The sequence below is a fragment of the Cavia porcellus genome, unplaced genomic scaffold (genome assembly GCF_034190915.1).
Source record: "Cavia porcellus strain 051 isolate PalLab524CR breed Dunkin Hartley unplaced genomic scaffold, mCavPor4.1 scaffold_27, whole genome shotgun sequence".
Classification (NCBI taxonomy): Eukaryota; Metazoa; Chordata; class Mammalia; order Rodentia; family Caviidae; genus Cavia; species Cavia porcellus.
The window spans coordinates 11,946,610-11,969,111 of NW_026947510.1; the positions used below are offsets into that span (position 1 = coordinate 11,946,610).

The 22,502-nt window shown below is 38.8% G+C and overlaps 1 protein-coding gene and 1 long non-coding RNA gene across 7 annotated transcripts in view; one reads left to right on the forward strand and one right to left on the reverse strand.

Annotated features, from left to right (window-relative positions):
* The window catches only part of LOC101787012 (putative sperm motility kinase W), a 68,361-nt gene that overhangs the window by 11,555 nt on the left and 34,304 nt on the right, over positions 1-22,502 (forward strand). For all 4 annotated transcript variants that reach the window (XM_063238508.1, XM_063238510.1, XM_063238509.1 and 1 more), the window contains 4 exons: positions 4,425-4,534; positions 6,512-6,662; positions 7,162-7,245; positions 8,932-9,014. The gene's annotated coding sequence lies outside the window, so the exon portion shown is untranslated. The remainder of the gene's footprint in view (positions 1-4,424; positions 4,535-6,511; positions 6,663-7,161; positions 7,246-8,931; positions 9,015-22,502) is intronic.
* Positions 15,304-22,502, reverse strand: part of LOC106025842 (uncharacterized) — a 58,771-nt gene continuing 51,572 nt past the window's right edge. For 2 of the 3 annotated variants that reach the window (XR_010043918.1, XR_010043919.1), the window contains one exon: positions 20,472-20,603. This is a non-coding gene — a long non-coding RNA (uncharacterized LOC106025842). Of the gene's footprint in view, positions 17,373-20,471; positions 20,604-22,502 lie in introns of those variants that run through there. The other variant, XR_010043920.1, reaches the window with a different exon arrangement.

Here is a 22,502-nt window from a genome sequence, read left to right on the forward strand (position 1 = left end):
ATTTTAAAATTTGTTTTAATGATGCTAGTGATTATGACCACTCATTTGCAATAGACAGTAGGACTTAAAGAGTGTTTGAAATCTATCAGTTTAGGTAGTTCTATGTTATTTTAGATCAGGAAAATGTATAATAGGAGGTATACATTTTGTGTGTGGGTAACAAATATCATAGTAAATCCAGCTCCTAGATATATATCTACAACTATTTCACAATAATTGACTAAAATTTGTTTACTAGCCCTCATCAAAAGCCCATTGAAATGAAAGAAAAAATATTAAAAGGAGATAAAAAGTCTAGAGGAACACCAGAAGAGTTTTAGTAAATTAAAATATGTGAAAATAAATTGAGAGTAAGATCAAATTTTATTCGTTATTCATCAAAATTTTTTTTAATGTAAAAGATGATTTGAAGATAGGGGAAAGAGAGAGATGGCAGACAGGTACTCTGAATGAGTAGGAAGTATTCAGAAGAGAAATATTCATCATTCATTAACTGGTTGCGAGGCAGTAGCAATAGTTGTTAAGTGATAGTGATAGTTATGAATGAAAAAGACGTCTTCATGGAATTTAGGATCATGTGTCATGAAAGATGTGTATGTTTCTAATTCTAGTAGAACTCAGGAAAACCTCTAGACTTGGAGTCAGCAAGAGTGAGCTTTGGTTATAAACAGTTGAAAGATTGCCAAAAATAGTCTTATTCCTTCTCTTCCATTTCTTTTTTTTTCTTTTTTTATTTTTGGTACTGGGGGATTGAACTCATGACCTCACACTTAGCAGGCAAGTGCTTGAGCCACTGAGCTGAATTCCCCGGTCCCAAATAGGAACGTGAAGAATCTCCATTTCTGTTTTTAAACAAGATAGCAGTGATCAGTACTCACAGCAGATGGGTTTCTTCAACAGTACTATGTAGTAAATGTATGTGAGCTACAAATCACAGACTACTGTGAACGAGCATGACACTACAATTGTGTGTGTGATTCATGACTGAAGCAACCTATTTGTGTTTGTCATCAGTGCTCAGTCCAGGAATTTCCAGACAGGTTCCCGTAGACACATGCACATTCACATTTACTCCTCACTGCAATGTGGTTTTTGCCAATTGTAGCCTAAAGTTAAGCCACATCTGCTCCAGGATTGGCCCATTCTTGAGATGGAATTTTGTTTAAGTGGCTCATGCTGGCTTCACACTTTGTCTTTTTGCTCCAGTCTGCTGAGTAAATGGAATTCTAGGCATGTACCACTGCATGTAGCTGTGCTGATGTTTTTTTTTGTTTGTTTGTTTGTTTTGATTGAGACAAGGTCTTACTGTGTTGTGCAGGCTGGCCTTACACTTGCTTATGTAGCCTAGGCTGGCCTCAAACTCATGGTGATCCTCCTGTCTCAGCCTCCTGAGTGCTGGGATTATTGGGCATGTGCCACCAATGCTTCAACCATGTGAAATAATAAAAATGTGTTGAAATAATTAGATGTAAGTTGACAAAACTGACCCAAGAATAGGTAGGATAATGACTGTTGATTGAAGAATAATAATTTTTAAAAACTTCATTACTCCAAAGTTCAGGTAATTTTTGTTTGTTTGTTGAGACAAGGTCTCACTATGTAGTGCATGGTGGCCTTAAACTCAGTTATGTACCCCAGGCTGCCCTCAAACTCGCAGTGATCCTTCTGCCTAAGCCTCCTGAGTACTTCAGATGATTTTATAATTAGATTGTTTATCTAGAATGATAAATTTCCTGTTGTTTAAAAGATTTTCTTTATATGTGAGTATGTGTATTTATGACTAGCTGCTAGGTAGTCTGAAGCAGAAAAATTGAATGATTGTATCCTGCTTAGGGTACATAGTGAGACACCATGCTGAAAAGCATTTTACCGCTAAACTATAGTCCCAACCCTAAAAGTTTAGTAAAAAGCTGGGCACAATGGCATGTGCCCTTGGTCCAGGCTGCTATGGGAGCTGAGGTTGGATCATCACTTCAGTCCATGAGTTCACGGTTACTTAGGGCAACATGGCAAGACCTCCGTCTTCCCTATTTAGGTTGTAAAGTTACTAAAATTGATCATTAGCAGAAAAAAGAATGCAGTATGTCAGTTTCTTAATAAATACCAAAATCCTAAGTAAAATCTGACAAAACCAAGTCTAGACTTGTGCTAAAAAAAAAATGATCAAGGAATATAGATATAATTTTACACTAGTAAACCTGTTAATTCATGTTGATTGGAGACGAAAAATGCTATGATTTTGTGTGATACATTTTAATTGCTATGTTTTGTGAAAACTCTTAGAAAAGTTAGAAACAGGGTAAACCTTTTAAAAGTTTCTTTTTTTTTTTTTTTTTTTTTTCGGTACTGGGGATTGAACTCAAGACTGTGCTTGCCAGGCAGATGCTTATTCCGCTCAGCCAAATCCCCGACCCTTTTTAAAATTTCTTAACATCTCTTACGTTGCCATCAGTGTGAGAAACAAGATGGCTAGTGCCTTGTTTTTAGACAGGATTTGGGAGTTCTGAACATTATGATTAATGAAAGAATTGAGTCATTAAAGGAAGGAGCAAAGTTTCAATTTGTAGAACATACAAGTATTTGCCAGAAAATCAAAGGGTGTTCAGATAGTGAGTTCACTTTTTTTCATACAAATAGATACATGAAAACAACAGCTTTCTTTTAGCAGATTTTAGTAACAGTTTGTTCAAAATCCAGTGTTTATCCTGACAAGAAATATATGTTTATACATATATACATGTGTGCATGTAAAGCTTTACTGACAAAAAGAACTAAGAGACATTCTCTAAACAAAAGAGAATGTCAAATGAATGGGAAAGCATGGCATTATAGCAGTATCCATTCATGTCAAAGTTTATAAAGTTAGCATATGTCTAGTAAAATCTCTAGAAGACTTGTAGAAATTTGGAATCATAATTTTTAGCAGTAGAAATCAAAAGAATAGTATCATGAATAACTGTAAAACTACAGAATTTAAACTGGTACTGGCCTATAATGTAAAAAAATTAAGAGTTTGAATCAGTGAACAAGGGGTAGGTTATCAATAAATGTGTTAGGTTAGCTGGCTATCCATTTGGGAAAAAAGATAAGTTCTTATTTTATATTGTACCAAAACATAAATTCCAGATTTTAAAGTTTTGAATACAATAAATAAATAAAAATCTTAGTTTGAGAGTGGGGACTCAAGACAAAAATAGAGAAAACGTTACATATTTTAAAAGTATGGTTACATTAACATATACATTCTTGTGTTATATAATTGAAAAACATAATTAAAACATGTTTACAGTGTACTTCTCTAAATATATACCCATACATACTGGATATATGAAATATATGTGCACTATAAAAGATTATTACCTGTAACATCTATAGTCTACAAAGAAATAAAAATGTGAAGTGTGCAAAGGACATAAATGGTCACTTAAGAAAAATAGTAAATAAAAATACAAAAGGATCTTTTTAAAATTTTCTTAGAGTTTTAATCTGGAATTTCTAAGATACCAATTTTTTCTTTTTTTTGCCAAATTTATGTAAATTAAAAAGGTTTTATGACCTAGTATTGGTGAGAGTATGAAGAAAACACACTTGTTCATAACTAGGCACATACAATAACAGTTTCTTCAAAGGCAATTTCTTAGTGTTTCACTTCTAGTAATTTGTTCTGCATGTGTTGAAGGATGTATGAAAATGTTCACTACAATGTTGATTTTAGCAATAAAAAGGTAATGAGTCTGTAGCTTGTTGGTAGAACATGTGCTTAGCATATGTGAGATGTTGGGTTTAATCTTCAGACCAAAGGAACAAAAAGAAAATAATAATAAAAGAATAATGCCCATAAGTGAAAAATGGTTGAGTAAGTTGTAGTTAGATAAAACAGAAAACTGTTAAGTGACATTTAAATGGAATATACTGTCTGTCCTCTTCTGAGGTATATACTATTAAGGAAAGAAGTTGGATTAAGATTTGAAGAATTAGGAAACACTGATTTTTGACATTTTTTTGTCTTTAAAATATTTTGTAATTACCAAGAAAATACCAAATTAATTCTGGAATTGCTACCTTTCAATGATCTACATGTTTTAGAAAAAGCATTAAAGTTTGAGTGATTCTTGGTACCAGAAAAGAAAGAAAACAAAAGATCAGAAAAAAAATTATCAGTTTTGTGGTCCTGTTTTCTAAATTATACTATGAAATAACTATTTACTCTTCTACCATGAACATGAAATAAAATATTTAAAGTTCTTTTTTTGTTTGTAAAAAAGGTTGATAGAAAAAATGTAAAGTGTATTATTGAAGTGTTTGGCAAAAGAAATATAAAAAACAAGATAAACTAAGACATACTGATAAGCTTTTTAGAGTCCTAATTAAGCATTTTAGTTTCTTTTAGCAACTTACAAAGTAAATGGTACTATTTTGTTTAGTTTTTATACAGTCTCGGGGTTTTAAAACTTTGAAATCGAGGACACGACGTCTGCAGTCCACCTCTGAAAGAGTAGCAGAAACACAGAATGTAGCACCATCCTTTGTGAAGGTAATTAGAGCTTTTTTAACATTTCAGAAAGAAATAATTTTCAAATTATTAAGACAGCAAGGACATATAATATTTTATTTCTTTTGTTGACTGATTAATTTTCTCTTGGTATTTACTGATAATAAGAAATGAGTGACTTACGTAATCATTATACCTGTTGTAATTCCCCTAAGTATGAGCCTTGTCTCTACTTGCTTATTACACAGCTGCTTTTATTTTTCCTACCAACCTATGAATGCTTTTGTGTACCTTGTATAAATAAAGTTAGTAACGCTATGGTCAGACAAAATCTTCTTCCTTCTAGTCTTACTATGTTGTTTTTACCTCCAGACCTACCCCTTAGTCTTTACAAAATAATCTAAAGTCAAGTGCTGGGGATATAGCTCAATGGCACAAGTGCCTGCTTGGTAACTGAGGTAGTGAATTCAATCCCTGATTTAAAAAAAAAAATGTTAAGTAATAAAATGATGACCCAACTCAGTCTGATTTACAGGGCATTTCAAACCTTTACTGACCATTTTTTTTGGTTCTCATTTCTGGTATGCCACTTAGTCTTTTCCCTGTCCCATGCTTTTGACTGCAAGATGTGTCAAATTACACACAGTTCTTAAATGCTGTTCCGTGGCTCTGTCATGTTTTTCCTCTATATAGTTACTATGTCCATTCTCTGTAAGGTCTTTGTGGTTTTCCGTATATAGAATTTCTTTTGCTACGATAACTAGATACCAAAATCTTTTTTTCTTTTTTCTTTCTTTGCACTTTATTTTTTTCAAATCCATTTTATTCAAACATAAATGTACAATAAAATTTCAAAGCACATCAGTCAGAGGTAGTAATAGTACATACATTGTACGTTGTCATCCCCAAATCATTCACCCAGAGTACAAGACATCTGTGTTCAGTTGTCCAAACAATACCAATACAGATCTTTCTCTTCAGCGAACTCAGCGAAATCAGTAGTATAACTGTCTTAACTATTTTTATATACATATACACATATATATGTTTTTCTTTCAGCTTGTCACACTGATGAATATGTTCTCAGGGTATATCCATTTACCTATAAAAATGTCCAGTTTATCATTAATTATGGCTGAGTAATATTTTATTGTATAAAAATACCACATGTTTTTTATCCATTCCTCAGTCAGTGGCCATTTAGGTTGTTTCCAAGATCTGGCGATTATAAACTTAGCTGCTATAAAACATGGGTGCACATATATCTCTGTGGTATGATGTTTTAAATTCTTTTTGGGAAGATACCCAGAAGGGGAATAACTGGGTTGAATGGGCCCACCAATCTTAGTTTTTTAAGGAAGCTCCACACTGCCAAAACCAATTTTTAAGAAAATATTTATATATTTTTTCCTAGTGGGCTAGAAACTTTAAGAAGAATGACTTAATTATCTTTATATTTTTAGAACTAGGCTTAGTATGTGCAGGGCAATATTTTATTTTCTTATTTTATTGTCTTTTTGAGACAGGGTTTTGCTGTGCAGTTCAGGCTGGCCTTGAACTCACTTTGTAGTCCGGGCTAGCCTCGAACTCACAATGATCCTCCTGCCTCAGTCTCCTGAGTGCTGGGATTACAGGTGCATGCCACTACGCCTAGCCATGCAGAATAATACTTTAATCTTAATAAGGTAATGAAATTTTTCCTCCAGCAGAGATAAAGTACGGTGAATATCAGACCATTATAATCCTAAGCATTATGTGGCAGTGTTTTCAGTATAGTGTAGTGCAGAGTAATGACACTTTCTTTATGTTAATAATTGATTTGTGTGCGTGTGGGATCTAGAATTAGTATCCTGGTCAGTTGATTAATTTGATGTTGAATCTTAATTTCTTCACATTGGCAATAGAAATGAAATTTTAGACTTGCAATTAATTTTTAGTGGGTGATCATGACATAAATGAGTATTATCCCTGTCTGTACAGTTGACCAATAAATACTGTTGTGTTATTTCATGCATGTAGGGGTTTCTTTTGCGGGACAGAGGATCAGATGTTGAGAGTTTGGACAAACTCATGAAAACGAAAAACATACCTGAAGCTCATCAAGATGCATTTAAAACTGGTTTTGCAGAGGGTTTTCTGAAAGCTCAAACATTAACACAAAAAACCAATGGTAAGTTGATTTGAGAAAAATAACTGAAAAGATGTCATAGGCCTACATTTAAACTATTACAAATGACTTTTCTGAAATCATTCATCCTGTTTCCCAGCATTCAGGAGGCTGCAGCAGGAGGATAACTAAGAGTTTGAGACCAGCCTGGGCTACATAGTGAGCTCAGGGCCAGCTTGCAATTAAATAGTGGGATCCTGTCTCAAAAAACAAAAATTCATCCATCTTCTTACATGGGTGTATTCCATTATAAGTTAAACTATGTTTGAGTAGAAATATTGGCAGTTTACTTTCTCAAGAGATAAGTCAAGAACAGAAAGCATATGTGGTTTCGTGAAGTTTTGAGGAAGATGCTGAAAGGCTGTGGCTGTGCACAAGAATGCTAGCTTCCAAAATTGCACATTATAAAAGTATAATTATCAGTATCCTGATACTTGCATTTTGTTTAGCTGCAATATCTCATTGGTGGTATTCAGCTTAAGCCTTTCTCTCTCTCTTCCAGATTCTTTAAGGCGAACTCGTTTAATTCTTTTTGTTCTGCTTCTGTTTGGCATTTATGGACTCTTAAAAAATCCATTTTTATCTGGTAAGGATGCTTTTATTTATCTGCCATGTTAACTTTTTTCTTTCTTTCTTTTTTTTTTTTTTTTTTTTTTGTGGTAATGAATCAAACTCATGTCCCCGTGCTTGCCAGGCAGGCACGTGTGCCCCTGAGCTAAATCCCCAGCAACTTTTTTATTTCTTTAAATATTCTTTTCCTTTTCACTGTTTGTAGATTATGTAGGCTTTTTGTGTTTCAATGATGAAATACCCAAGGCTGACTATTGAGTACTTTTTCTAAAAGAAAGAGGTTGATTTTAGCTTGTGGTTCTGGGGGTTCGTGGGTGTGGCACCTGGTAAGGAACTGCTGGTGGATTGCATTACAAGACCTTTCATTCCTAGTGGTTAGTTTTCTAGGGTTTTAGAAAATGATACATGTGGGATGATCAAATTTTAGCATCATGTAGGATGTTATAATAACAATATAAGGCAGTCTTGTGCTTCAAAGACAAGCCCATAAATTGAATTTTTTCTTAATCAGATGAATCCAGTATCTTTTCAGTTTGCAGTTCTGAAATACAGTTATAAATACCACATGTAGGTGGTTCTAATTACTTTCTCAGCTATCATTCAGTTTTTACCATATGTTCATTCTTTGTAATTATTTAAGATCCTTAAACAGTTCATTAAAAGGCTCAAACTGTTAGTGTCCATTCTAGAATTACTGTTTTATATATGTATTTTCCCACTTGTGTGTTCCTGTTGTGTTAGGCATTTCTTCTGTTAGAAATTTTTTTTGTTTTTGTCTAAGAAATTGAACCCAAGACCTGCACTCAGCTGTATCCACAGTCCTTTTTACTGTGAGACAGAGTCTCACTTGAGTTGTCCAGGTAGGCCTGAGCTTGAGATCGCCCTGCCTCAACCTCCCAAAATGTTGGAATTACACACATGTACCACCATACCGAGCAAGCATTTCTTTCTTTTGCCTTTAAATTTCACTATGTCTTAATGGCAATCTTTTAGTTTCATGAAGTTATTAGAAATCACTGTACTCATTTGTAACTGTTCCACTTGACCTGGGGAGCAATTTTTAAAAACTTTGTAACAGTTGCTCAGGGTAGCTTTGAAGTATTTTATCCTACCAAACTCTTCCTCTCATATGCTTAAAGATGTCATTATTGAAGAATACTTCAAAAGTGAAATCATTTCTTTCCTTCTTTTAATTAAATGAATGGACCGGGTTTTTATGCTGTGTTTAAGGCAATATATTTCACCATGTAGATCTGTAACCTGTTGTGTCAGAATAATTGAAGGTGCTTGTTAAAAATGCAACCTCCTGGGCTCTTTCTCAAATCTGCAAACTATTAGTGTGTAGCACGGTTTTGAAGATTTGCATTTTAACACAGTTTTCAAGTGGTTTTTCAAAAATTCATACTGAAATTTGATAACCATTGATTTTAAGCTTTCTATTATTAGTCCAAGAACAGGAAAATAATTTTTGGTTTTAAAGGAAAGTACAAAAATATATGTCTTTAATGTGAATCACTTGCTATTTGAACATGATCTAGAAATCAGAAGACCTATTTTCTGTTCTGTACTTTGTTTCGGTGTATGTGAACAGAGATTTTTCCGATGTTTAATTTTGGAGGCTTTGGTTTCTTACATCTAAAAATTAAGATGATTGAAATTTTGTTAATCTGTTAAATATTAACATCTGTTTTCTTCCATTTAGTCCGCTTCCGGACTACTACCGGGCTTGATTCTGCAGTAGATCCTGTTCAGATGAAAAATGTCACTTTTGAGCACGTTAAAGGAGTAAGTTTTCTTTGCCTTCTTTGTACATTATATAATTGATACTCAAAGGACAGCATTTGATTCTAAAAGTTGTTCTGAAACAGATAAATTTAAAAAACTAGCAGCCTTAGAATCTTTATGGGGACCAGGTTAAAGAAGAGAGGGAGAGGGGCTGCGTTTTTATATAAGGTTTTTTGTTGTCCCCCTTTTCTTGGTCTTTTTAAGACATAGTTTCACTATGCATTTTAGCTTGGCCTTGAACTCACTTTATAGGTCAAACTAGCTTGGAGGTCACAGTGATCTTCCTGCATCAGCATCCCAAGTGCTGGGGTGACAGGCATGCCACCACATCCAGCTTTAAATAAGGTTTTTCAGGTTTAAGTATGGAACTAAATAGGTAAAAAGATAGTAGGAGATAAGGATTTGTGTAGGAGCACTTTGGATAGTGTCTTAGAAGCCATTATAAACACAGCCTTTTAGTCTGTGAAAATTGGTTCCATAAAATTTTGAACAAAGATATGGTGTGGTTTAACAGTGTAGTTGTTGTGTTCATAGCCTCTAAAGTCTAGAAAGTACAAAGTTAGATGACAGCCTGTTGCTGTCATCCAGATAAGAGATGATGCTAAGACAAACATTAAAGTGAAGTTGGTAAGATGTAGTTAGGTCTTGAAGGTAGGTACAGTAGGATTCCCTGATTAGAAGTTAAAAGTATAAGAGAAATACAGATCAAGAAGACCACAAGGTATGAGCAGAGCAGTTAGAGGAACAAAATTCCCATTTCTGAAATTAAAAAATTAGACTGTGGGTGGAAGCAATATTCAGAATAAAGATAAGAAATTCAGTTGTAGTAATGTTAAATGTGAGGTGAGAGCACTGAATATGCACTTGAATACATCTTTTAGGAATTTTGGGGAAAGTTCAAACTGAAATGAAAAATCCTGAAGTTTACATTTAAGATATGAACTCTATGTGTTTAAATGAGATTACCAAGGAAGTGAGTACGCCTAGCAAAGAGAAGAGTTCTAAACCTAAACTTTAGCGTACTCACGGGTTAACATGCCAGAGGAAGGATCAAGAGCAGGGAATGAGGAGCTGTCTGTGAAGTAGTAGGGGAGGGGATAAACCAGAAAAAAATATTTCCTCACCAGGGAAGATGGGCCAGCTAGCTGTGTGAGGTGATGTTGATGGTTCCAGTGATAATTGACTTTCTTTTTAGCAGTGTGTCATTGGTGTACTTGATAATGAACAATTTCAGTGTGATAACAGGTGTTAAGTTGTGAATGTTCATCAGCAGAAAATAAAGTGGGGTATTAGTAATGTAGTAGGTGAAAGCTGATTGTGAAACCAGAGTCAGGATCATCGACTGAGAATATGGATGGAAGAGCAATGTGTAATTTCTGAAAAAGGGAGTTTTGTGACAATGGGAGAATGAGTGGATTAAGGAAATATGACACTTGGAGCCACTCAAATTTGGATCATAAATTTATATCAAAGACCAGTCAACATAAGTATTTCTGATTTTAATTTTTTTCTTCAAATGCAAATTCTGAAACTTTAGTTCTATACTGTGCTTTATTAATAAATCTGATATGTATTTGATTTTATGAGTGATAGAGACTGAGTAATTGCCTTTCAAGGAATGTTTAGGGAGAAACTTTCTATAAGAAAAATTGAAATTTATGATCTACAGCTTCCAACTCTGATGTGGAATTTTAATAAGGGCTGTTAGCTGGGTGTGGTGGTTCATGCATGTAATCCCAGCGGCTGAGTCAGAAGGGTTACAAATTAGATACCCTGGGCAATTTAGCAAACCCATGTCTCAAAATAAAAATTAAAAGGGCTGGGATGTTCTCAGTTTAATGTAGAGTTTAATCCCTTCTACAGTAATCAAATTTTTAAGAAATTAGAAAGGCCTAGTGCCATCACCACACACACACACGTGTGCAAATTAATATGGGCTCCTTAAAATAATTCATTTTTTAATCGTGTTTAGCACCATTTTCTTGAATAGGTTTTATATTCCACTGGTAATACTTTGCCAAAAAGATTGAAAGAGAATTTGAGAAGTAAGTACTCTCTTGTTTTACTCTTTCACTTTAATGTTGGCATTATATCCATGTGGAATGTGGAGCGCAGGCTGACCTCAAACTTGAGGCAATCCTTCTGCCTTCTGCTGGGGTTTCAGGAGTGCACCAGCACACCTGGCTGATGTTTTTGACCAGTTTTTTTTATCAGTCTTGTTTTCCTAGGTGTCTGCCTTTGAATACTTTTTTAAAAAATACTCTCTTTTTAAGTTAATCAGCCACTAGGTGAAATTTATTGCAGAATAATTTGTATGTTTGTGTATGGAAAGCAGAAAAATAATTACATAATCTAAAAATGCAGTTAGGAAATTAAGGAAGAAAAAGACAGTTAACACTCTTGCAAACCATATGCCTGTTTATCTTCATAGTGCTGAGATTTCAAGTGTGTGCCACTACATCTGATCATTATGTGGGGAAAAAATGTAGTCTTTTAATAATGCAGCCAGAACATTTTAAGCATAAGTTTTTTGAAATGTGACATGTTCACATAAAGGTGTCCAAACCACAAATCATCACAAAGTGAGCACACCTATGTCAGTAGTGCCCAACTCAAGAAACAGGGAGATTATTAACAGACCTCCAGAGCCTCTTGTTAGCTTTTTTCTACTTGCTGTTTCCTCCTCTCTCTGTATAATCATATAGGTGCTTTACATGAAAGCTTGGGAGATTTTTTTTCTCCTGGTGACTCTCCTTAGGCACACCATTCATCCAAGACTGTTTTACTCTGTGTTCTCATAATCTTCTTGACCAAAACACCAGGGACTCACTGAGTATCTGTGGATGACACAGGCAGAGGTGGTTTTGTGTCCTGGGTCCTCATTGACTTTGAAGAGCTGGGACCAAAACATTGGCTGTCTTCTTAGTCCATCTGTCTCTGATTTTTGGTCTTTTAGTTGTTGAACATCCAGAAGAAAAGATTGATAACAATATAGTGTATCAGAGGCAGTGAGCTTAACATTGCTGTCTTAGCTAAATATGAAACACCTTAGAACATTAAATGAAACTTAGTTTCTATTATCCATGGATATTTCAACATTTGAATATGTATACAATGTTAACAGTTATATATTTTACACAGAAAATCAGAAGCCAAAACCACATATAACATTATTATCGTGGCATTTTGCAATATATCTGAACTTTTATTTGACATAAAGTTCCCCTTTTAGTCAGTCATCCTTATCTAAAACATGAACGCTTTGAGCTAACTTACTGACTTTTAGTGGAATGTGAATCTCATAAGTTTTTGGTACCTGCAAAGGTTTGAATATGAAACAAAATTTTGTTACCACAAACAACCCCTGTTTTACATTTTGGAAAACCTGCATATATGGGAGCCTCCATACATTAATATACCATGGGGCTAATAACAGTCTGTCACAGCCATATGAAACTTTTGTGTCTGAACATTTTAAAATCAGACACCCTACTGTACTATTTCTTTTGATGATGATCAATGTTAACATATTATAATAATATATTTTATATAACTTTAGTCGGGCTGTCTCCCATAAGGCTGTGGATCACTCAGGCCTCCGCTCAATAAACAAGAGCTGGTTAAAAAAGTTAACAGGCAGCTGCTTTCTTATTTGTCAGTCAGAGTCCTATCCAATAATCCCAACCCCAAGGGATTTTGTTTACTCATCTTAATAAAATATAGTTTTTATTTTTATTCATTTCATTTATTTATTTTTATTTTTGATGACTGATGAAAAACCCAATCATAACATTTAACCCATTAATTTTTTAAACAATGGGGCTCTGAAATCCATAATAAACAACAATTTATATTACATTTGTATTTCCGGTCTTTGGGTTATTTGGACCAGGTGGCAACCTAAGCTTTGTAAATCTCTAACTCCAGTCAACTTTTGGTCAAGTGATCCAAAAATTCAAAAGAAAAAGGAAAAAAATTGTTGAGCTCAAAATAAAAGGAACAGCTGTTTACAGAGTGTACAAATGGACAAACATGGATAGACGATTTCATAAACGATTTGTACAGATTCAACAAACACAGAAACAGGCACACAATTTGTTGGGGTCTGTGCAAGCCCTCTAAGTTCCTCAGGGGCTATTTATATACTTGTATCATGCCCCCTTGATGAGCTGGCTCACTTCTTACACGCTGTGTTCTCAGTGTTGGAGCACCTGTTCACCTCCATCACCCCGTGCCCTCAGGGCACTTGTCAGGTGCTCTGTGCCACTTGGGCACTCCTGTATGGCACTTGTGCTTGGACTCCATATGCATGAATGATCACTAGTTCATTTGACTCCCAACAACTCCTTAAGTAGACTGGGTGAACAGACAACAGATACACAGACAGACTGACAAACATCTTACACATCAAAATGCAAATATATTTTTAGCCAAATTGAATTACAATAATTGCTTACAATTTTAGAATTTGTAACTATAAATTGACTAGTCCAATTTTTATAGGTCAATTAGCAGAGAACTCACATTTAAAAGGATTGAGTAAAGACAAAATCTTATCGATAATTAACATTTTTATATTTTATCTTTAGAATACTAGTAACTCGTGTGTCCCTTTCTTTCATTAAAGTTTCAGTTTGGTGATCTTTATACACTCAACACCTATTTAGACCTTTAGTTTTTTTTTTTTTTTTTTTTTTTTGGATACCATCTCCTGAGCATCCTAGGTCAGTTAAGGTTCATTTTAGTTTCATCCTTTTCCATCAGTTGTGTGGTTTCTGAGGCATCACTGTCATAGGACTGAGTAGCAGCTTCTGGAGAGGTGGAATCACCTCTGTGCTTTCGGGTCCATGATACAGCCAGACTCTGGCACCCAGATAGGCCAGTCAGCGTTCTCCAGAAAAACACAAGCACACCTTCAACCGCACATTAGCACTGGACTGGTGCTTTTAATGTCCAGTATGAAGGTCTTTCCAATGGACTTTTTAGCTTTTATTTGATTATATTATCTTTCTATTGCAGTAGCTACATCTTTATTAGAATTTTAAAAATTTTAGATAGTATTTTCTGACAAGTGAAATCTATTATGAGGTGAACTCTCCCTCTTGTTTTTTGAAATTTAAATTGTGAGCACATTTAATTATTTATGGACCTGAAGATTATAAGTGATTTTTGTGGTAAGGTATAGAGAAAAAAAGAAAACTGCATTTTCTACTTAGGCACTTTGGGCTCTCTCTTGCTGTGGTGACACAGGTTGTGTTCCTGCTCTGGCCTGGAGGCCCCACTGTTATCGGGGACCCCAGGGCCAGTGCAGTGTAAACTTTTGATGCATAAAGTTCATATGCCAGTGATTGGAAAAACCGAGATGGCTCCGGCTGACCAGAGCTGGGTCCCACCTTTCAGGAACCTCCATCTTCCCGGCTCTGGGCCCAGTGCTGTGCTGCTGCCAGAAGGCCAGCCATTGAAAGGCATAGCTGGCCCTGGTGGTGCTCACTCCTCAGCATACTGGAGGCAGGACTGTAAGCCCCAACTCCAAGGCATGGTCCCACCTCACAGAGCCAGGCCAGGCCAGGCCAGGCCAGGCCAGCAACAGTTCTCTGTGCCTGACACCATTTATATGTACTTTTAAAGGCAAATTTCTGAAATGACGTTAGCTCCTGAAGGCTAGAAATCAAATCTTGGGATGTCTCTCTCACCCACTGAAGAAATTTTCCTCCACACCCTTGTGGCTGTGATTCTAAATTGATCATAAATTTATAGCTCAAAAGTAAGGCAATTGCATATGGCAACAGAGGCATGCTGTATCCCTCCAGGCTAAATCAATTTAGCATTTTTACTAGGGTGAGAAACATTGCTCAGACCTGTAGAGCTGTAGTGGTCACATCCGAGGCCAAGCCACAGGCCCACGGTGCTGGGCAATAGCTGAGGCACTTGTTCCTCTGTCTAAAAGCCCTTTAAATGCTTTTTCTTTACTTGTCAATTGTATATTAGGATTGGCCTGCTTAATCTGTGGAACCCAATAAGTATCAGAAGATCCAAAACCTTTAGATACCCTTTTTTAATTTACAGATTTCCCAATTTTTCTCAAGGGAAGAATAACAAATTGAGCACTGCAAGAATTCGGGGAGATTTGAACAGTGTTTTGAGTAGGTTGAACTGTAACCTTGATTTTCCCTTGCAGCAAAACAAGCAACCTTGTTTCTTTACGTCCTTGTCCTTGCTCTAGTTGGGATTTGATTTTGAAGTGTTGAACCAAGCCAGTTTCCTTGTGGCCATCCCAACAAGCCCATAATCATCAAGACACCTTTTAATCAAAATCTACAAAAGGAGAGTAAATACTGGAATCCAACATACAATAAACAGTTGCATATACATTTGTGATTCTTTAGAATGTATTTGTCCCATTCCTAACAACTGGTAAGATAGAGACACTTTTTTCCCTTGGTTATTGTAAGCCAGTTTTCCCTTTGAATTCTCGTAGCCTGTTTGTGTCTCTGGCTTCTCTCAAGCCCATCTGTCTTTCACTACCTATTCATTTCTCTCCCCTGTCGGTGCAAATGAGAAGTGTCCCTTCCCCTGCTGTTTCTTCTTACCCTGTCCATGTCTGAATCAGAATTCACTGAGTAAGCGCTCTGTAACAGACTTGAAACTGAATGAAGTGGGTTCCAAACTGAGAACCTCTTAGGGGGAAATGATTTTTCCCCTATTACGTGCCTTTTTAAGATTTTTTTCAACTCGTTCCCAATGATGAATATGTATAGTGCCTATCTGAGGAAACCACATATTATATTTGGTTACTTCTTTTAACCTTTTTCTAGGTCTTTTGTTTGGCACATAAACCCTCGGACCTTTAAGCAGGCCTTAGAGCAGCCATACATACCTTTGCTCCTCCGCTGAACGCTTTTGCCTATTTTTGTTATTGTTTCTAGAAATAGAACTCATGGCCTTGAGCTTGCCAGGCAGATGCTCAGCCACTGAGCTACATCCCTGGCTCTGGTTTTACTGTTGGATAAAACAGCTTGTTCACAGCAGGAAGACTCAGCCTTGTTCTTCCCTCTCTTCTCCTGGTGTCCCCGGTGAGGTTTTTCATCCTGTGAAGACCTCCTCCTTACCCAGACTTTCCACTCAGGGTGGGCTTACTTCTTCAGGCTACAATTCCTAGTCCAGGGTTTCAGGTTTCTGTTCCAGGCACCAGTTATCAGGTACCTGGCCTAGATCTCCAATATCCCCCAAATGAGTGTACAGTGAAGGCTTAACCTAAATGAGGTAAGTGGTATGCTTTTAGGGCTCCAGGAGGATCACAGCCCTCTACAGATTTCAGGGACTCTAGTGGTTAAGACAGGGAGTGTCTCTGGGTCACCCATGTTTACTTAGGGGGTTAGAGTAGAAAACCCAGGCAAATGAACAGATCTGGGGGTGGTCCAAAGACTTTGCAAGTAGCAAATGATGTTAACAAGGGTAAGTATCTTAGGAGAAGACCCTCATGTTGCATTTCAGTACAGGGGTGAAATGCCTGTGGCTACCGTCCTTACATAACTGGAGCTGGAGCCAGGTGTCCTCAGCCTTTATCTTGCCCCAGGCTTGCATCTGCCCTGTACATGTGTTCAATTTCCAGTTTTTATATGTATATTTATTTATTTTTCATTTTAAAGATAGTAAAATATAGCAAAACAAGACAAAACAAAGCAAATCAAGACAATGCAGTGAAATTGGTACAGAATTTCAGAGCAGGATACTGGGATGGCAATAATAGCTACCATAGTATGCCTTGTTTTCTTCACAATAGTTGCCCATTCAATCAGGTATATAAAAATCATACCAAAGACTGAGCAATATAAAACCAATCAAACAGAATATTGAACACAGCAAAACAATCAGAACAAAGCAAAAGAGTGAAAGCAATATTTGCCTTCAAAGACAAGATAGAAGGAAATCCCCCTATTTGCCATATTGCATACAGTCATCCTCCCAAGAGATGCTAAGACCCCTGGCTGCAGGTCAGCATAATAAACCAAACATACAAGCACTTAGTTGCTTTATGTATCATAGTTGCTATCAAAGCAGGTTGTCCTCAACACCATCCAGTGACTAATGGGTGGGGCAGCGTGCAGAGTGGGATGTTTGATTCTAGGCCCACATGCACGTAGGCCCACAGGAGACACTGACTTGTTTTCCCCCCTGGTGAGCCTGCAGCTCTCAGTGCTTAGCAGTAAGGATGGCTCGTTGCTTTTTTGGTGGGTCCCCCAAGTTCCAGCATGGCTGATTCTCAGGAGATGCTGCCTTATTCTCTTCCTTTCAGTGGCTCCTAACAGCCGATGTTCTTCAAGCCTATTTGCACACCAGAATCTTGGTGCTGTGTGTCTATATTAAATAATAGAGACAAGTGAATCTTAGGGACACCAAACAGATTATCCTTCCTCCCCCCCTTCTCCTCCTCCTCTTCCTCCTCTTCCATTATGTTCCAGTGGACTGGGAAAGCCTGGCTAAGCCAGGTGGGGATACTTCCTGAAGGAAAGTTGGGAGTCAGTAGGTGCTATTGTATTAAGGTTTCTCCTTCTCTTTGGCTTTACTATCACTTTTTTCCTCTTTGTAAAAACTAGTGAGTTAACATGCTGGCTCTGTTTAAACTTCTCCGGGTCTGGCAGTCTGCTTCCACAAAGTCCCTGGGCACCGAGGAAGGGCTGTGGTACAATCTGCCTGGCCTCTCTGACATTTTTCTCCTGTACCGTCTCCACCTTTCCTGGTGACTAGACAGCTGGAATCTGGCCACAGGATGGTGCTTCTGGGCTCAAGTTCTTCCTCATTCCATTTCCCTTGGGGTGTGTTGGCAAGAGGCGAAGATTTCTGTCACTTGCAAGAGAATGTTATGTCAGGCTTTCCTAGCTGTATGGTATTAAGTTTATCATTTCTTAGCTCTTGAGTAACTCCACCATCTCCTTGCTGCAGGGGAGGCTGGCAGTGCCCTGTGTGGCATGTGAGTGCGGCTCTGTGAGCTCTGAGGCTGAGGCCAGACGCAAGGTCTGGAGGTTTGCTCCTTTGCTGGACGGCAGTGTTTGCCCCTGTGCCAGGTGGGCCTTGCGTTGTGGATCTCCATCTGCCCAGGCGTTGGTCTCTTAAGGTCTTTGTTCTAACTAGTTGTGTTCAGACTGCGTTCTCTTTTTCTCTCTTGGTTTTTCCCCTTTCTCCTGGAAGAGACCTGTGCCACCAGGAGGTGCTAATCTGTCCTGTTTGGCTCCTTCTGAAAAACTACCATTTTAATGATAATGAAAATCCTTTTCTTACAGGAAGAGAAGGAAGTGCTTAAACCTCCTCTGGCCTGAAAGTCTGTTGTCCTCTTGTCCTACTCGTCATCCTGGGTGTGCAGCCTGGACCCCGGGGCCTCTAGCTGCGTGTGAAGCCAGGCTGCCTGGCACAGACAGCAGGCCCAAGGTTTCTGTTGTTCTTTTCTTTTCTTTGGTTTTGCTTTTTGCTTTTTGGGACAGGGTCTGATTTTCTAGTGCAGGGCTGGCCTTGAACTCATAACAATCCTCATGGCTTAGCCTCCTGAGTACTGGGATTCCAGGCTTGTGCCACCATGCCTGGCTTCAAAGTATCTAAATATTGTTCTGTGTACACACCAGCTGGAACTGCATTACAGAAAGAAGCAGGGACTCAGGACGGGGCTGTTGTTCTGAGACCTCATCTACCCTGTTCAAAGCTGCCTGTGGGGGTAGAGCAGAGGTCATCACAACCTGAGAGTCTTTATTGGTAAATGAAAACGGCAGCTCCCAACCTCTGGACTGTACCTAAGCAACTCCTCTGGCAGGATTTCCTCTCCTATGCACAAGTTAAGACTGTCTGACTTTATTTTAATTTTGAGACAAGGCCTTCCTAAGTGGCCAGGTGGGACTCAAGCTTGCAGTCCTCTCACCTTAACCTCCCAGAATGCTGGGATTACAGGTGTGTGCCACCAGGCCTGGCTGACTGTGCACAAGACATTCTTTTTTTTTTTTTTTTTTTTTTTTTTAAATTTTTTATTTTATTTAAGGAGAAAAGAAAAGAAAGAAAAAAAACAGTGAAGGGGTACAAGTTATACAGATTTACAGGAGAAAAAAATGCGCAGTAGGAAATCACTAGTTAATGGATTACATATTGCCATCTTAGAAATAATTGTTCAAGTCACAAAATTAAAGCTTGTAGAGTGGACATTCCAACAATGATACTGCAAACAGTTCTGTTCAATGATCCAATAAAACTCTGTGATATCATTTTCTATCTTATACATTTAAATATACATGCAGTTATATAGTTTAGAGCACTTTCTTTTCCTCTCTTTTGTACAATGACTATTACATATTTTGGGTTTCATTGCTCCCACGGTTCTTATTGCTTTTTTGGTAGAGAGTAAAACCAAATGTGACATAACAGAACAGAATCGGTCAAGTCAAAAGGGTGGACATAATAGATAATATAAAAACATAATACAAGGTGATCAACAATGGTTACCATAATGCCTCCCGCTATTTCTAATAGAATTGCCTATATCATTAGTTGTTATACAATTGAACAAAACCGTAAAGAATAAAACCGACAAAACCAAACCATTGGAGACATTGTAGGTCTTCAAAAGTAGATAAAAGTCAACGAGAATGGGCGTTATAATGAATCTCATTATCTTCTCAGCTGATGCACAAGACATTCTTAAGGACACTAGCCTGTGTGTGTGTGTGCATGTGCACATGCGTGTATGTGCGTGTGTGTGCTCCTGCATGTGACACATACATATATGATTACATGCTTGTGTGGAGAGAGTGATAAGATTAGTGCTCGATGACATTAAGCAGGATTCTGCCTTGAGTCTTAAGCTCACAGACTTTCACTGCTTTGGTTAAGGAGTATTGCTACCTTTCTTAAGGTCCTTGCTAAATTCAGTTGGTAATCTCCTGAGACATGAATCTAGCAGAGATAGCATGTGATGCATTTCACTCCCTATGAAGGCTTTTCCCTACAACCTCCAGGATTTGCTCCAGCTCCTCAGATCCATCTCTAGCATCTGAGCTGCTGCACAGTTCCTGCCCAGGTGCAATCTTTTATTGTTGTTATCATGAAAAACTAGAAAAATACCCATTTGTGAAGTACCAGTTGATGTCTTTGTCTTGCACCTGTACTTACTAAGGGTTAGATTTATTGGTCTCTTTTGGCATTGAGTTTCAAGGGCTGCTTCCTACAGTTGCTAGTGATTATGATGTTGCTAGCTCATCCCTGGACAAAGTCCTCAGTGGGCAGGGGCCCTGGCACCCAGCAGTGTTATCAGGCAGGGTCACAAGCCCCTCACTTTGTGGTTTCTGAGTCTTTGAGAAGTGGGAGTTAACCTGTAATCCTCAGTGAAAGGAGCCACAAAGCACACATTGATTCTTTCTCTCGCCACTTCTCTTGGTTACTTTTCTCTTGTTGCTGAGACAAAATACTTGACACCCAAAGTGAAGAAAGGAAAAGTTTATTTAGCTTACAGTATTTGGAGGTTTCAGTCTGTACTCTGCTGGCTCCAAGGCAGGGTGGTGTGGCACAGGGGCAACCCTTCATGGTGGTGGCAGGTACCAAAGATGACAAGAGCTAGCAAAGGGAAAAAAGGGAAGAGATTGCCTTCTTCCTTATATTGTATACAAGCTTCTTGCCCCAAGGTGGGTGCAGCACTCACACAGCCAATCCCAGCATTAGACAATGAACCAATCACAAATGCTAGATGCAGTGACTTCCATGCCTGCATGAGGCTTTGTGGGGACATCCAGACACAAACCTTGACACCTGTCCTGCTTTAGGTGATTATGGTCTCTGAGCTCTGTTTACCCTGTGAGTCCTAGTCTCAGTTCAATACTTGGCTTTGCTCTCAACTTTCATTGTGAGGATGCAAAAGCTTTTAAAAAATATATATTAAGCTAAGTAGGAAGGACCTTAAGCTGAGGCATGGATTTAAATTAGGCATAACAGAGGCCTTACAAGTATTAATTTTATAAAACTCTCTCTCTCAAAACTTGTGATATGTCTGGCCATAGCTGCCTGCTTAGCAGTGTGCATAAGACTGAGGTTGAGCACTCAGTAGGGGACAGAAGGACACCCCAGAAGGGCCAAGAGAGCAGGGCCCTCTGTGGCCAGAAGGGTGTGCTGCATGGGCCAGGCCTCCCCTTTCCCTTCCTTCTTCTTTCACTCGGCTTTTGGAAACCACTCCAAGGCCAAGGGCCTGGCCAGCATGTGTCCCCTGTTGTCTGTTCTGCGTGTCCCATGTCTTCTGCTGATGAATGAAACTGAGTGGAGCCCTCTCAGCTGCTTGCATGCTCCTTTCTGGGTCCCTGTACATACTTTCCCTGCAGGGGCCCACCCAGCCCAAGGGAGCAGCTGCAGCCTGCATGGTGGGCGTCAGGGTACTGGGAAAGTCCTGGTCAAAGTCCTGGCTGTTGGTGGTATTTGTTTCTATGTGTGCAGAAATTCCTGCATCCATCGGTTTCCAGAAGATGGGCACCATATGCCTCAGGGGGCTTCTGAGAAAGCCTTTTGTAGCTTTGAATAGCAACAGAGCACTCAGCCACCTGCTGTAGCATTGTCAGTGGAGGACAAGATGAGGGCATGTGCCCCAGCAGCCACATACAACCCACAAGGGTGTGTAGCCAGCCAGCTTCCACTGGGGGAAGATTCTCTGGGGGAGTGGTTATTGCAGGGAACTTTCCCCCCTGATGGCATGTGGGCCCCAGAAGCCTGATACAGGCCTTGGCCAGTGAGACCTTCAAAGGCTGCAACCAGCCCACTTCCTTTCCTGGGGCTTTCTGCCACTCTGCCCTGACCTTGGCCAATGTGGGACCCCAGAGTCTGCTCAGGGTGCCATCCCATTCTCCACCCATGACCCTGCCTCCCACAGTTTACTCATTTCTCAGAAAGGTTTTATCCTTGTTTTTTAGTGGAAAGTTTTCTTTGTTTTTGTCATTTTTCCCCCATAGCAAACCCCAAAATTCATTGCCAGCATGAGGGTATAAGGCAGGGCTTCTCAACTGGACACTGTGGGCATTTTGGCTAAACAACCCCAGCTTTGCATGAGACTGTGCAGCACCTCTGGCCTGTCCTCACCATCCCTGGCATCTCCACAAGCAGCTGGGTGACCCTCAAGCCTGGGTTGAGAACCCCTGGCTATCCTGGTCATCTTGTTCAGCCACCTACATGTTGTAGGACTGCTTGGGCCTCTGCTGGTGTGGCCTGGCTCTGTTTGAGTTTGCACAGTGTGGCAGGACCTGCTCCCCTTCCTTAGGAGCTACTAGGAAGCTCCTGTGCTCCACCCAGGTGTCAGGCGCTCCTGGTGGCCAGCCACAGGCTCTCCACTTGATTCCCGCTGCGGAGGTCTGTATGCTGTCCCGGGCACTCCTGTGCCTAGAGAGCCTGGAGTACACCGAGGAGGGATCCTGGGAGGCTGCTGGACAGCCAGCTTGGAGGCTGCAGGACTCTTACTCTGCACCACCTGTGTGGTGA